This window comes from Bubalus bubalis, chromosome 5, assembly GCF_019923935.1.
Source record: "Bubalus bubalis isolate 160015118507 breed Murrah chromosome 5, NDDB_SH_1, whole genome shotgun sequence".
NCBI lineage: Eukaryota > Metazoa > Chordata > Mammalia > Artiodactyla > Bovidae > Bubalus > Bubalus bubalis.
In genome coordinates this window covers 115,707,922-115,723,419 of record NC_059161.1, presented here as the reverse complement: position 1 = coordinate 115,723,419, position 15,498 = coordinate 115,707,922, and the positions used below count along the sequence as shown (strand labels likewise).

At 48.2% G+C, this 15,498-nt stretch overlaps 1 protein-coding gene and 1 long non-coding RNA gene across 2 annotated transcripts in view; both read left to right on the top strand.

Moving 5' to 3' along the window:
- The window catches only part of NTM (neurotrimin), a 953,690-nt gene that overhangs the window by 487,115 nt on the left and 451,077 nt on the right, over positions 1-15,498 (top strand). The gene's annotated exons all lie outside the window — the stretch shown is intronic.
- LOC123333802 lies at positions 8,263-10,287 on the top strand. Its single transcript, XR_006551387.2, has 2 exons — positions 8,263-8,955; positions 10,152-10,287. It is a non-coding gene; the product is annotated as an uncharacterized LOC123333802 (long non-coding RNA).

The window sequence follows — 15,498 nt, the reverse complement described above, 5'->3', positions numbered from 1 at the left end:
CTCAGCTCACAACTCTGAAGAGGACGGTGTTGCTGACTGCGGTACTAAAGATGGACTCTGAGACATTCTGCATTTCCATTTTGGGAGTCCCCCACCTTTTTTGCCTCTTTCTCTCTTTCTGAGACTATTAAAAGTTATTCTCATTAGTAAGGACATTTTCCCCTCCTTTCTCACCTCCTCCCCCCAACTCCCCCTAACTCTGTAGGCTCCTAGGTAAGAAGAAACATGTCTTTCTTATCTGTGAGTAACTGAACGTCTATTCGAGTCCTCTGGGTGGGGAGAGCTTAGTCACCGCTGGGGGTGAGGCGTCTATATTGGGCCACAGCTCATATCTGTCGCCGCTGTCAGTATCAAAAATAAATCTCAGAAGCAGCTGCGGGCTTCAGGGTTGAGGGTAGGACAAGAAGCAGCTGGAGAGTTTTCTCTGGGAGGAGATGTGTAGAGGGTCCCTCAGATGCCCTCCCGTCTGGAGAGTCCCCAGGAGGACTCAGGGGACTTGGTGTGCACTGAGCTCCTAAGTCACCTCGCCACACAGGCAGTAGGGACTCACAGCAAGTCCTAAGGGACAAAGATGCAGGTGGCACAAGAGGAGACTCCGTGAGGCTTCCTGGGCTCCCATCCCCCCATGAGGGGTCACACGGAGCTCTTTCTTCCCCGGATACACGCCTAGGAGGTGTCAGCCCAGGGAAGCCCAGCAGGGACTCAGAGCTCAGGGCTGTCCTCCGGAGGCTGCTCACGTGGGCAGCCTCTGCCTCGCACTGACACCCCAGACTCCCAAAAGGAAAGCAGGTGTTCAGCATAAACCATGTTGTCTGCACAAAGAGTCCAGGCACTGAAAATCCACCTTTTAAGTTAACAGGTGATGGGGACACTCTGAGAGCCAAGTTCCTAGATGCCAGCCAAGGGCCAGCCTTGCAACAGGGCCTCTCTAGCCACAGTGGCCTTGGGCCTGCTGTGTCCCCTCCTTTCTGCACCAAAGGGCAACCCTTCCCTAGAAAACACTACTGTTCTTACATGTTGGCCAGTCGTCCCAGGGAGGGGAGTTTATTGGGAGGGCTGCGGTCTAGGCAGGGCCTCTGGCTACTGAAGACCCCACAGGAACCACAGGGGGTTCCCAGTCTTCTGGGTCAGCCTCAGCACCCCCCAGCTGCAGCCCCCCCACCACATACCCCTGTTCTCCATCAGGCCTGGATCTCTGCCTCAGATCACCTGCCTCCTGAGTCCTTACCTGCTCCTCCTCAGGTGGTGATGGGCCTACATCTTTTCCCTTATTTTCACACCCTTCCTGGACACACCTCTCTTTTCCCTTATCTTCCTGGCTTCCTGGTTGCCAGTGACTCTGCTAATGCCAGGAGACCTGGGTTTGATCCCTGGGTCAGGAAGATCTCCTGGAGAAGGAAATGGCAACCCACTCCAGTATTCTTGCCTGGAAAATCCCATGGATAGAGAAGTCTGGCGGGCTGCAGTCCATGGGGTCGCAAAGAGTCTGGCACAACTGAGCGACTAACACACACACACACACACACACACACACACACACACTGCTAATGCCAGTGGTAAGTGAGCTGATGTGGACTGGTTCCGATGCCCAGCGCTGTGAAAAAAATCTGTTAGTCACTCAGTTGTGTCCAACTCTTTGTGACCCCATGAACTGTAGCCCACCAGGCTCCTTTGTCCAGGGAATTCTCCAGGCAAGAATACTGGAGTGGGTTGCCATTCCCTCCTCCAGAGGATCTTCCTGACCCAGGAACTGGACCCAGGTTTCCTGCTTTGCAGGCAGATTCTTTACTCTGTGAGCCACCAGGGAAGCCCCAACGCCCAGCACTGCTGTGCCCCTAACACACTGGCCACCACCATCTGACCTGACAATAGTTCGAGTTGAGCCCAGCTTGCCACAAGCTTTAGCACTCTGTCCACTACTAATCAGCCCTTCTCTGAGGGTGCCACCTTAGCATTGGAGGAGCCCTTCAGTGACACGCCTGGCTCCCTGACTTCCCAGGGGTACGTTGATGCTGAGACTGAACCTGTCTTTGGTGAAAGGGACAATGGGGTTAGAAAGAAGCCCCCTGACAACTCCCAGAGATGTCCCTTCAGTTCCAATATTAACCATTAACCAATAAAAACACCAAATATTAACAAAGTGAGGACCATACTATCCCATCCCCAAGTGCTAGAACTACTCTCAGACCACTTGGACCTGTGGCTTGATTGCACATTCTCCTTCTAAATTAAAACATCACCCCCAGCAATGGGGCAACAAGGTTGTGGGCAGCACGTCACCCCGCCCCCCCCGCCCCAAATCTTCCCTGCCCTTCCAGCCTCCCTTCCCATCTCATCCTGGCTTTAATTCTCACCCCTCTCCCTCTCTGTCTATTCCTCCTTCTGTGTCCTCTATCTATCTTTCCTTTCTTGATGAAAATTAAGAAAAAAACAACTTGATAGATTTTCCAATAACCTTCCAGAAAGTCTCACCGGGTTACATTTTGCTTTAATAGCATTTAAGCCAATCTGCCTGATGTTGCTGTAAAGGTCAATTAAATTCACCCTAAAAATTTCACTTCTGGCTCATTATACAATTGGAAAATGAATTAGAAGCACATGCTGCCCCTGAGGTTTCTGATATTTCACTAATGAATATGTCTTAGATGGGGGGAAAAAAAAGTGGCATAGGCCACCCAGCTGCTCGCAGTGTTACTGGCCTGACTCAGATCACTGCCCCAGGCAGTGGCTCGAGATGAGTGGGCGCTGCTTTGTCCTGTCTCCACTCTGCATTAGAGATGCTCAGGTGTTGTCTTCAGTGCCCACAGGGATGGTGTGCCCTTCTGTGTCCCCTCTGCACATCTGGAGCCCATTCTTAAACCTCAAGTCGGACATGTAGCTCTCCTTTCTCCCCACTGGGTGCCCTCAGTATGGGCTCAAGGACTACAAGTTCAGTTTAATATCAGCCTAAATAAAATATGGAGCTTCCCAGCTGGCTCCAATGGTAAAGAATCCGCCTGCTCAGCAGGAGATGCAGATTCAACTCCTGGGTCAGAAATATCCCCTGGAGAAGGAAATGGCAACCCACTTCTGTATTCTTGCCTGGAGAATCCCACGGACAGAGGAGCCTGGCGGGTTACGTGTAGCTCATGGAGTCACAAAGAGTCGGATGCAACTTAGAAGCTGGATATATAAGGAGTTTGGCAGCAGCGGGGAGTGGGGGTGGGGGGGGCAGGGATGTGCATTGCAAATCCAGTGATGAGTTGATCTAGGGGCTCTCAGATTCTGATAAAGTTGGGGGATGTGCCTGACAGGCAGAGAACCGTGTATGGAGAAGAGTATGTATTTCTGGCTTCACTGGGGCGGAGGGTACAGGGAACACACAGTTAAAGTTGCCCCTGACTTAGGAAAGTCATTTTCTTTAAGTTTTGTTGTTTTCTTTGATGTGGACCACTTTTAAAGCCTTTACTGAGTTTGTTACAATATTCCCTCTGTTTTATATTTTGGTCTTTTTGACTGCAAGGCATGTGGAATCTTAGCACCCAGATCAGGAATTAAACCTGTACCTCCTGCATTGGAAGCTGAAGTCTTAACCACTGGACCCCCAGGGAAGTCCCTAGGGGAGTCATTTTTAAATGACCTTTCCTATCCCCCACACTAAAAAATAAACCACCAGATAAGACAGTGCTTCCTAGTCCCTGAGGGGTCTTCAGGGAGCAGAGTGACTCGGGGAACCTTCTATTCAAGGGTCTTATGTTTCAGGTAGAAGGCTCATTTATTGTTCACTCAGCATATGTATTGATGTATTAATTTCATAGACAGAGCTAACCTTGGAAGCCCACACTCTGAACTGAACAGCCTCCTTATTATGGATTGAGGTTTCCTTTCTGAGAGTAAAGTTATTTTTAAAGGACGTTTCCATATCTAAGTATCTAGTTTCAAAACAGGTCCTGACATCCATATATTGCTCACATCAGGGTTTTAGACAGACAGCCAAGGCTGCAACTGATCCTCTCACAGGACACCGCACACTGGTTTTCTATTTCAAGGCAAGATGGCTCCAAATCCCGTAATGCGAGTTATTGGACGTTTGCCTTACGGTTTAGGTAAAAACCGAGCTGCATTAACTGAGATGTGTAGAGACAAGCTCTCAAGTCCTTCAGGGAGAAGGTGCTCAGCCTGTATGTCCCACAAATATCCAAAAAGGATTTTAGGTTTTCAAAGCTGGAAAGCACATTGAAGTCATGACGTGGGGTTTTCTTGCTAAGTGGGGAAACAGATGTGGCTTTCCTCAAGTAGTTAGTACATGAGCAAGCTGCCTGCCCCAGAGTCTCAGGACTCTCTCTTGTCTTGGCTTCTTCTGTTTGTAAACTTGTGCTTCTCTTGTGAATGGCTCTCTGGGAGATGGAGGCCTGTCTAATGTGTGTCCAGGCAGCCCACCAGGCAGTGAGGAAAGAAGGGCGTGGACAAGTGGGGTTGCCTCTGAATCCCAGGCGGCTCTGTCCCGTCACTGACGTGGCTTCCTCCAAGCCTGCCTCTGCGAGACCCTCATTCATGTCTCTCCATGTTTCCGTCTTTGTCTCCCAGTGCCTGGACCTTCTCGTCCTTTATCAAAAACCTATGTCAGTCGATGCTCTTGGAGTCCTATTGATACCATGGGACAGGGGGCTAAGCCTCTTCAGAGTGTCCCTAAGAAGGGACCATGGAAGTCAGCCAGCCACCGCTTCCCTACACTGACTTCCTGCCACCCAGCCTTGGAGCTGCAGAAACAGGAACCCACGTGGAAACCGGGGCTGCAGGCTGATAACAGCACGAGGGGAGGGCTCCCCTTTTCCTTCTGTCTGAGCCCAGCCTGCAAACCACGGCCATGGAGACTCAGCCTTCCCAGCCGATTTCCACTATTAGAACAGGCCCCCTCCCTCTTCCTGTCCACCTTCTCTTCCCTAAAAAGACACCGTGAGCGCAGGCTGCTGCTGGGGCTGGAGGGCCATCCTAAACTCCTGGAACTGGTTAAATTGAGGTAGCATTCTGATGCATCCTTAGCTACTAATCTCAAGGGACCCAATATAATCAAATTTCAGATAAACCAGTGCAGGGCCTGAGGGTGAACCTGATGAGTGCTGGGTGCCTGTAGAAAGGGGTACATGAAATCAGGATATTAACGCATATATATGGAATCTAAAAAATGGTACTGATGAACCTACTTGGAGGGCAGGAATAGAGATGCAGACGTAGAGAACAGACATGTACACAGTGGGGGAAGGGGAGGGTGCGATGAGTAGAGAGTAGCACTGTCTTACACCAGCATGTGTGAAATAGATAGCTAATGGGAAGTTGGGCTTCCCTAGTGCCTCAGACAGTAAAGAATCTGCCTACAATGCGGGAGACCTGGGTTCGATCCCTGGGTCAGGAAGATCCCCTGGAGAAAGGAATGGCTACCCACTCCAGTATTCTGGCCTGGAGAATGGAATTCCATGGATAAAGGAGCCTGGCAGGCTATGGTCCATGGGGTCGCAAAGAGTCAGACATGACTGAGGCTCAGGAGGAAGGGGATGTATGTTTATCCACAGCTGATTCACGTTGTTGTATGGCAGAAACCAACACATTGTAAAGCAATTGTCCTCCAATTTAAAAAAATCAAAAATAATTTTTAAAAAGCGGATGAAATGAATGAGGTACCTCGATTTGTGAGAGGCGAGAAAGGAAGGGTAAGAAGAGATGGAAGGGAAGTGACGGTGCAGGGTAAGATCACGCAACCCCAGAATTACCTGGCATTCAAGACACAGAAGGACTGTATCCTTTGGAATGTCATGCATCCTTCTGGAAGTGCAAGCAGGTAGGGAAGAAAAGGAGGGAGAAAGGAAAGCAATTCAGCGAGAGACAAAGCACATCAATGAGGACAGAACACACCAGGAGAGAAACCTCAGGTTACTCCTCTGCCCAACGCAGGGCTTCTGGCCGCTGGTGTTTGGAGGGCATCTTTCCACTGCTGCTGGTGAGAGGGACAGGCAAGGTCGACCTGAGATCCTCTCTTTGGACTCACCAGTTTCAATTAAGGCTGTAACAGAGGCTAATTATTACTTTAAACCTTCCTCCCAGACACACTCTCCCTCTTGCTCTGTACGGATTGCTTAATGGCCCCAGCACAAGGCTCTGAAACTCCAGAGGTTCCCTATTAATTCTTTGCCTCCAGCAGGGACCAGGGACTTCCAGAGTGTTGGGTTTCAAGGGAACATAGGCTCAGCGATTCTCTCTTTCTCTTTCACAGAAACAAAGACATAGCATTGGGAGAACATTCGATTTCGATTTTGATAGAGTTGGACCTTCCGCTACATCAAAAGGTTTCCCTCCACGCCGTCCCTGGCTGGAATTACCTGACTTTGTTTGAGCACACCCTGCAACAGGGAGCTTATTACCTCCGGGTCCTTTGTTGGAGAGCTCTTGCAGTCAGAACGTCTCTCCTAAGGCTGAGCTGACCTCTGCCTCTTGCTAATTTCCATTAGTCTCAGTTCTGCCTTGTTCTAAAGGTTTCTGGGTTTCAACAACCCAAGGTTGTCTGATTCCAGCAGTACCTGCACTTGGGGGACAGGATTGCTGCTGTCTCATTGCCCTCTGCCCAGGGGATCTGCCACCTGGACTGCCCATCTGTCTTGGGCTCGAGGTGCTGAGGCTCTTCCTCTTGACATCCTGCCTCTGCTGGACAGCCAGGGAGACAGACGGGATATACTTCATTTACTGTGCTTTGTGACATGCTCTACCGTGAGACAGTCTGTACACGCTCTGGAAAGCAGACATTCATGTCTCCACTTTCCAATCATGTGGAGGCTCAGAAAACATTACCTCGGTTACTCAAGGTCACACAGCTGGCACATGGCAGAAGCCAACGTTCAAGTGACTCTCTGTTGGACTCCAAAGCAGGTTTTCCTGCGTCACACTGGACAAAGACGTGGATTACATGGCTTACCAACTAGGAACGTGCCTCTGAAGACAGCCACTCAGGAAAATCCAAAATATGTTATGTTTATATAGACTAGCTGATCGGTTAGCAACCTGAGCTCTTCCAGAGATAGTCCCTATACTTTGTTCAACTAGCCTAACTCCTTCCTCCGGCTCTGCATTTGAGAGCTGTTTAAAACAAACAATTGAGAACAATGCCAGCAGAGCCTGAGTATACTCATACCCACCTGCTTGGCCCTGCCTAGGGAGCTAGCTCCCTCCTCCACACTCTCCCTGTTTCTACATTCATGGGCCCGCGCGCATGCGTACACACACACACGTACACACACACACTTTTGTCTTTTCATCCTTTTTTTCTCTCGAGTCTTGTCCCAAATTTACCTGGGCAAAAACAACACAGAGCAAAAACATGAATGCCTTTTGGAGGTGAGGGCCAGTATTCCTCAGCATCATCAATAGACTGCGGCTGGGACTCGGGAACTGCCCGGGCAAGTGAGTCGTGACTATGCGATGGGCGGGTGGGGTGTGCTTCTCAGTAGGGGATGGGGACGCCAGGGACCTGGAGGCTGATACTAACCCAGGGAGCAGAGCATCAGAGACCTGGACCTACCTGTCTGCAGGTACAGGGCACCTATTCTCCATGGATCTCCAAAGCCTGGAGGAATGAATGTTCAGAACCAAGAACCTACCTTGCATGAATTCAGTGTGTGTATGTGTGTTTCCCTGCCACCCCTCCCCCCCCACAAATCTGTGTGGACTAAAAATACCTGTGCACTCCATGGGACCAGAGACCACTGACAAAAGATTTCACATTTGCAGTCAGAAATGACCCTTGGATTACTTTTGAAAGAACCTCCCGTACATTTTAAACAGGTTGGTGGATTCATCATTTAGGCTACTGCCAAGAGGCAGCTATTAAGAGATGTGGCAGGGAATGGCATTTTTCTTAAAAGGTTAAAAAAAAAAAGGCAGTTATTTTCAATAGTGCCATGATTTTTCTGGTTTAGAAATAAAATCCATCTGAACTTGGGATCCTTTAGACAAACCAATATCTTTGGGAAAGTGGGTTAATAGGAAATGCGTGTGGAGGAGCCAGGTTGTCTTCCGGAATCTTCTGGAATGAGCAGGGCATGGTGTGTGCAGATGCCAAGACAGACAGCAGGACACTGGTGGGCGGGAAGAAGGGCCAGCCTCTCTCCTCCTGGGCCCCTGGGATGGGGGAGCCGAGGGTCAGAGGGAATCACAGAGACAGTTAGCAGTCTGCAAGCAAATTATCCAGCAGATTAACTTCTCAGACGCCCAGCTGGTTGTCCTCTCAAATCCTGCAGTCCTACCCATCTGCTGGTTCCACTTTGCAGCAGGGCTGGGAAAGCGAGGCTCAGCTTCAGTTCCTGGTCATGCTAGAGAGCAGAGCTCGGGGGCTGGGGATCTCAGAGCGGAAGCACAGAGTGGAAGCGAGAGCAGGAGGCCAGGCGGGCATGAGGTGCATTTACGGCCGGGCGTCGAAGAGGGAAAGAGCCCAGCGCGTGTGTGTGTGTGTGTGTCCACTAGTGTGTGCATCGGCATCTGTTCTGTGTCTGCATCTCTGTAGGTGCATCTGTGTGTCTGTGTGTGTGTGTATGTGCTGTGTGTCTGTGTATGTGTGTGCCTGAGTAGGTGGGTGAGATGGGCAGGGAATAAGTGTGGTGGGTGAGGCCGTGTTGAGGGCACAGATCGAAGATTTAGCACAAGCCCAGAGGCCACAGGATCCCACACCAGCAGATGGCGCTGTAGGTACAAGTTTGAAGGAGACGACGCCTGGATTGCTCGAGACCTAGAGGGGAAGATAGCGTTGAATGCAGGGATTAAGGGACATCACACCCCATCTGCATGGAGAGCATGGAGCCTGAGGAAACCTTGAACACACCTAGCAGCTCTGTTTCTCCACGAAGGAGCCTGTGTGCTTTAACGCTGATTGAAGCGCCTGCACTAAGGGACCTCCTTTGGTTCCCTCCTCACCGGCCCTCCGGACCCATCACAGTGAGAACCTTACCGTCTGGGAGCAGCTGGGAATGTGGGGTGCCCGTGGTTTCACAGGGGAGGTCGTGGGGCTGCATTACCTGGGCTTCCTCTCTCCTACTCTTTCCCTCTAGTCCTTCTCTCTGACAGGTTTTATCAAAGCATCTCTCCCATCTCCTCATCCCTCCCCTCCGGGAAAGCCCTTCAGTACTTCCCAGGGGGACTTCACCTAGTTCTCTCCTTGGGGTCTCTGCCCACAGTCTCTCTGACTCCCACCTCATCTTGCCTGCTGCCAGGAGGTTAATCTTCCCTAAGCGCAACTCTGCGATTGCATCTGTGGCCCCGGCATCTCAGCTGCCAGCCTGCCTCAGCCTGGAGATGACACACCTTCCCCTCCTGCCAGCTCTGCACTGCTCCTTCCAGAGCCAGGCTGAGCCTCCTCCCTCCCCTCCCCCGCACTGAGCTCTGTCGGCCTCTCTCTCCATCATTCTATGTGTGTTTAAATTCGTCCTTCTGTTCCATCTCCAGATGCCCGACTCCCTTCAAATGCCCCCTTCATGAGCCGCCTGCTCCATGAAGCGCCCTGCTGACCTGATCTCGCAGCCTCCACTCCCAGCTCGGACCTCCCTGGGCGCCCTGCCCTGCAACCTGCCCCCGCTTTCAGACTGCCTGTGGTTCCTAGCAGACCTCACCCCCACCGTGAAGGCGACTCACTTCCTGTTCCCGCCACTATTCTACCTGGGAACTCAGTAGAGCCCTTGGGTAGATTAACAGAAACGTTTACTTCTATTTGCTTTTTCCTTAGCTAAGCTTCAATTTGAGGAGGTTGATGGCGATCTTTCCCCCAGTCCAGAAACAAGAGACAAGAGACCCCCGTCTTTTTCCACTGGCATTTCCCTTCTGCCTTCAGTTTCCTCAGCTCCTAACTGGGGGCAGTGGTGGGCTCAGTCATTTGTTTTGAACCCCTTTGTCTTGTCCCCTCGGGACTGACAAGTCTTCCCTGTCCGCCCTCTCCCATCAGGGGCAGCTGAGGGAGGGAGGGTGGGAATCATCTTTTGGCTCAAACTCTCGCCCACTCTCCTCTCCTTTCCTCCAGCTCATGAGAGCATCATTGTTTCAGAGAAAGACAGTCCCTTCCAGGCGCATGCCTCACCATGTCGTCTAACATGACTCTTCCTACCCTTCCTAGCTTGACCATTGTTCTCTTCCCCTTCCAGGGGCTGTGGACGTAAACCAGGACCCAAGAAGCTCTGCAGCCTCTGACATTTGTTAATGCTCCTGAGCTTCCCCGAGAAGCCGGCCCGTCCTTTCCTTGCTCCTCTTTTAAGCCAAATAAAATTTAACATTATTTCAGATGGCTTAGTTGATGCCAGCTTTCAGGCTTCCAAATGCTATTTCTAAAAATTTATGTTCTCATTTTATTTTATTCTTAGTAAGATTATATAGACTTTTAGAAACAGAAGGAAACTTCAGTGGTAATTTAAAAGACTTAATTGTGGAGCTCAAGTCAGCTGCCATCGTCACATCCTTTCTCTCCTGTCCCCGTCCTCCTCACCCAAGATAGCGCTTGGAATTCCTGTTGGGAGCAGGGTCAACTCCAAGGCCTTGCCTTGGTCATCCAGGTGGGAGCCATCATTACAACCTGAGCACTGCCAGTTGCTTAATCCATCTTCCCTAAACCCAAGGGTCTTCATCCTTGCTAGAGGTCTAGATCAGCTGGCGTTTGCTGATTACTGACTATGTGCTGTGCAGAAGTCATCACATTTGATTTAGGCCGCCTCTCTGCAGTGTGTGTGGGTGCTATGTTGCTTCAGTCGTGTCCATCTCTTTGTGACCCCACGGACTGTGGCTCAACAGACTCCTCTGTCCATGGGATTCTCCAGCAGGAATACTGGACTGAGTTGCCGTGCCTCCTCCAGGGTCTCTTGCCAAGTGAGGGTAAACCTGTGTCTCTTATGTCTCGGGTTCTTGACCGCTGGCATCACTCTGCAGGGTACATGCCAATCACACAAGATGGAAGAACTGAGACATGAAAAGTGAAAGTAACTCACCTAAAGGTCTGCAGCCTTCAAGAGCTGAGGCTAAGACATGAGCCTGGGAATTCTGACTTCACAGACTTGGCCTTTAACAAGTCCATGCTGCTGAGCTCTGGCGAAGGCACAACCCAGAGGAGGGACCATATTTCCTCAATGAAAAACAGCAGAAAGGGGGCGGGTGGGCTTTGGGTATAAATGGAACTGAGTTGAATCCTGGTTTTACCAATGACTTGTGTGATCTTGAGGTTATTTTAACTTTTCTGAGCCTGTTAGTTTTGTTTTGTTTTTTAAATAGTAAAACAGGATAATAATGCTATTTCCAAAAAAAAAAAAAAAAAAGCACATGAGCTGAAGTTCTCGGTGTGGAATGCCTGGCAGTGGTGTCTGGTGAAGACTAGATATTCTCTGAGTGTCAGCTTCTTCCCTTTGAGTATAAGTTCCAAAGTCCTCACTTTGTTGGTGGACGCACCTGTCCTGGTTGGTGTGTCTCTGGAACTTAGCCCAGGATCTGACACCAGGCTGCGAGCCGGTGGGGCTCCTCTTTAAGCTGTGTCCCTTTGTAGCTTTGAGCAGGACCTCAGTCTCCCCTCCCCATGGGGTACGAGGCACATTACCATTTCCAAGGTTCAAGGACTTCTAGTTCCCTTGAACTTTCAAGGTGAGAACATGCTGATAGAAAGACACCAACTTGCAAAATTTAGAAGCTGATTCTCAGAGAGAAAATGATTGAAATAAAACCCTTTCAACCCGGAGTATAGATATGAGCATCAGAAATGACCTGTGGGTACTGCCATGTATATATCTATATATATATATTCAAATTTTTTATTTTATATTGGAATATAGCCAATTAACAACAGTGTGATAGTTTCAGGTGGACAGCAAAGAGACTCAGCCATACATATACTTGTATCCATTCTCCCCCAAACTCCCCTCCCATCCAGGTTGCACATAACATTGTATTTTAAAGATATCTTTGAGCTCTCCCCCTCCACTGAATCCCATTCCATCATAATGTTTGCTGGGAACTCAGATCTGTGGTTGAAAAGTATCCCTGTTTCAGAACCACCATGCTGGACCTGGTAGAAGGTGCTGTGACGGGGCTATTTAAGAACCTGACCCTGCTCTACAGAGGACCGGCAAGCTGCCATCTACAGGGAGCAGACATAAGAAAGCCCATTAGAAGGCACTGCTATACATGCTGTAAATCTGTAGCTAAAATAGAGTCAGCTTATTATCTGTTGCTGCACATGCCAAAAGGTGCCCAGAAAGAGTCTGTGTGATCACATGAGCTGATTTCCTTCTGTTTCCATCACTGAGGACATTCAAGTCAACACACGTGTTCTCCTCCGGCTTGGCAGCTACATTTGAAGTTCACTCGCTCTCGTTCCCCAGTCCAGGTGGTGCTGCTTGCGTTTCCTTCCTTGTTCATTTTGACGGGTTAGTGTTCCTGTTTTCATTTCTAGCTTTTCCGCTTTCTATATATTTTAACATCACAAGCTGTCTCAGACCCTTTTTTCTAGGTAGGTGGAATATAAATCAAGAGTAAATAAATAAAGCTACTGAGGCAATGAGTGACTTCTGAAAGTCGGGAGGTATTGTAGGCAGGCAGACGCAGCGGGACTGGATAGCATTATAATGGGCTTTTATACTTTGATGCTAAAACGATAACTACTAACTATGAAATATAGCTTATGCATTGTTGCCTCTTGTATGTTTATTAATTGATTTGTATAACCTGACATACAGAGTTTTTCAACACAAATCCTTTGCATCTATGGGCTTGTTTTCTTGCAATTAATCTAAGGAGTAAGTAAGAGAGTGACAACTTTGCATCCTTGGTCTATTCCTCCTCTGGATCTCAGCCCACACTGTTTTTGTCCTGTGTGGCATCCTGACCTGGGTTTTCAGGGGAGACTTTTTCCTCTCTCTCCCTTTGCGTTTTCAACTCTTGGTCTCCTAGGTCCTTCCTTTCTCATCATGTACCTTGTCTTCTTCCTCCTCTTGTTTCCCTGAAGCTTCTGCAGTTCCTCCCAATTAAAGATGAAGTGGCTCAGCCAATTTCAGTCCTAAAACTGGGAAAGCCTGTCAGTGCCTTCAAGGGATTTCAAGTCTCCTTGTGAACACATGCTGTACACATCCCTAGAATTCCCTTGGCACGTTCACGAGCTGCATTCAGTCTTCCCTGCCACTGGGTTCCGTGCTAATGCACCCTTCTTATTACCAAAGCTTTCCCCTGCTGGGCACCCCTCTGCCAAATCCCAGACCCCGTCAGCAAAAGCAGAGTAGATTAAGCAGATCTGGTGCAAATTATTCTTCAACACGTGAGGACACAGAGCTCAGGCACTTTGGCCAGCCTTTGATTAGTTCTAAGGAAGTCCTCTGTTAAATTTCCCTGGGGCTCCACAGGATCCAGCTTTGGGTGGGAGGATTCAGAAAGTTTATAAAAAGCACAGATTTGAACCTTAAGATATTTTAAAACGTTGACTAATACACCATGGATGATATGCAGGACCAAAAACAACAGAAGTCCTTAGATATTTTATGACAGTGCTGTGTACTGCTGCTACATTTCTCTCCACCACACCAGAACAAGAGAAATTGCTGGCATACTTCAAAAAATAATTGAATGATATTGTCCATGTGACTTCATAAGAAATACACATATAACTATTTAAGATATTAATGTCACTATAGTATTTCTATTATTGTAATATAAAGTGCCATTTTAAAAATAAATAAAAGAATTATAAAAAAATTTAAAAAAAAGCACAGATAGATACACACTTAGGAATGACCATATTTGTCAATTTCTCGGTGTCCTTCTTCCTTGTTTCAGCCCGTCTTGATCACCTGCAGTGACTGTCTCATGTACTGGCTGGTTCCACCAAGATCCATGCCTCTCGTTCCTCCTTCTTACAACATCCCTCCTATTCGTATTATCAAATGGCCACTCACTGTGTTCTGGTTTGCTTTATCAAATTTTTATAAATTTGAAAATAACTCAGTAAAGGTGGTCTATCTATGGGCCTATGAGCAGATGTCATTGGAAGGATGGGGTGATGCATATAATGAGCACAGATACAACTGGAGTATTTCAGAGCATATCCAACCTGGTGATATTTATTGTCCCATCAGTGGATAGTGGCTCTATTGAAAGCCGGGACCATGGAGATCGTATTAATGAATTATGCTTGGGTGTTGGGCCAGATTTAAAGTGGGCAGCAGGGGCACTCAAAACTGTAACAGTGCTTAGCATGATGCCTTGGTGGTTCAATGGGGAAATAATGAAGAGATAAAGGCCTTCTTGGTCTCACTCAGGCTCCCATGGTTTATATAGGTTGGGGGGGATGTGGTCCGTCACCTCTCCTTCTGAACAAATGGTATCAATCACTTCGACTGACAGTCCAGCGAGACAAAGAACAGGAGCCGTGAACCTGTGGCAGGTGGCATGCTTGGAGAATCATGTTTTTCATCCTGAGGTTCAGGGATTTCTTTTGAGCTGATTTGTTTTCATGACATTTAGTTTTCTAGTTACCATTATTAAAAGCAAAAAGGAGAGCATCAGCAGTAAAATAACAGTAAGTTGTTCTCCATTAAATAAACATCACTAAGTACTATATGAAGAAAATTAAATCTAGAATTCTATATAATTAATTGGTCAAGTTTCTTAATTGCAATATTAAAAAAATTATAGGCCTTGATTTTGACGGTTGTAGTTATATCTTACTTTGGCCCCCTGATGCGAAAAGCCAACTCATTGGAAAAGACCCTGATGCTGGAAAAGATTGAGGGCAGGAGAAGGGAACTGACTCAATGAACATAAATTTGAGCAAACTCCAGGAGAGAGTGGACAGAGGAACCTGGCCTGCTGCAGAATGGGGTCACAAAGAATCAGACATGACTTAGTAACTGAACAACAAGTTATGTCTTATCTATTTTGCTGCTTCTTGAGTATTCTGTTTGTTGGGCAAATCTTTCTCCTTTCCTTCTAAAACTGCCTATATTATAGTATAATACTCTAATCTAGTTTATATACATATGACGAACACTTAGGGTCTTTTGGGTTTGGCTTATCAAAGTCTACCAAATGATTGGTTAAGGGCTTTATTTTGCCAGAGTTCTCCTTCTGATCCAGGTAAAGGATCAGAATATTGATTCCCAGTCCCAGCTTGGATATTCCATATCAGGAATAGGGCTGCAGAAATGAAAAGCATTGTTGTGAGTTGTGATTTGAGAAAACCTTGACATCTGTCATTTCTGCAGAGGATGAGCTCAGTGGGGGCAGGAGCTGGCTTTCCTTCCCTGTTGTATTCTGGGACCCAGGGGGAAGCAGGCGAAAGACTTTGAGCTCCAGCAGAATCTCTACCACATCCTGTGTTCTCCACTGGTCAACTGTGGGATAAAAAAATTACCAAGAGCTTCCCCAGTGGTAAAGAAACCACTTGCCAATGCAGGAGGCACCAGTTCTATCGCTGGGTCAGGAAGATCCCCTGGAGAAAGAAATGGAAACCCACTCTGGTATTCT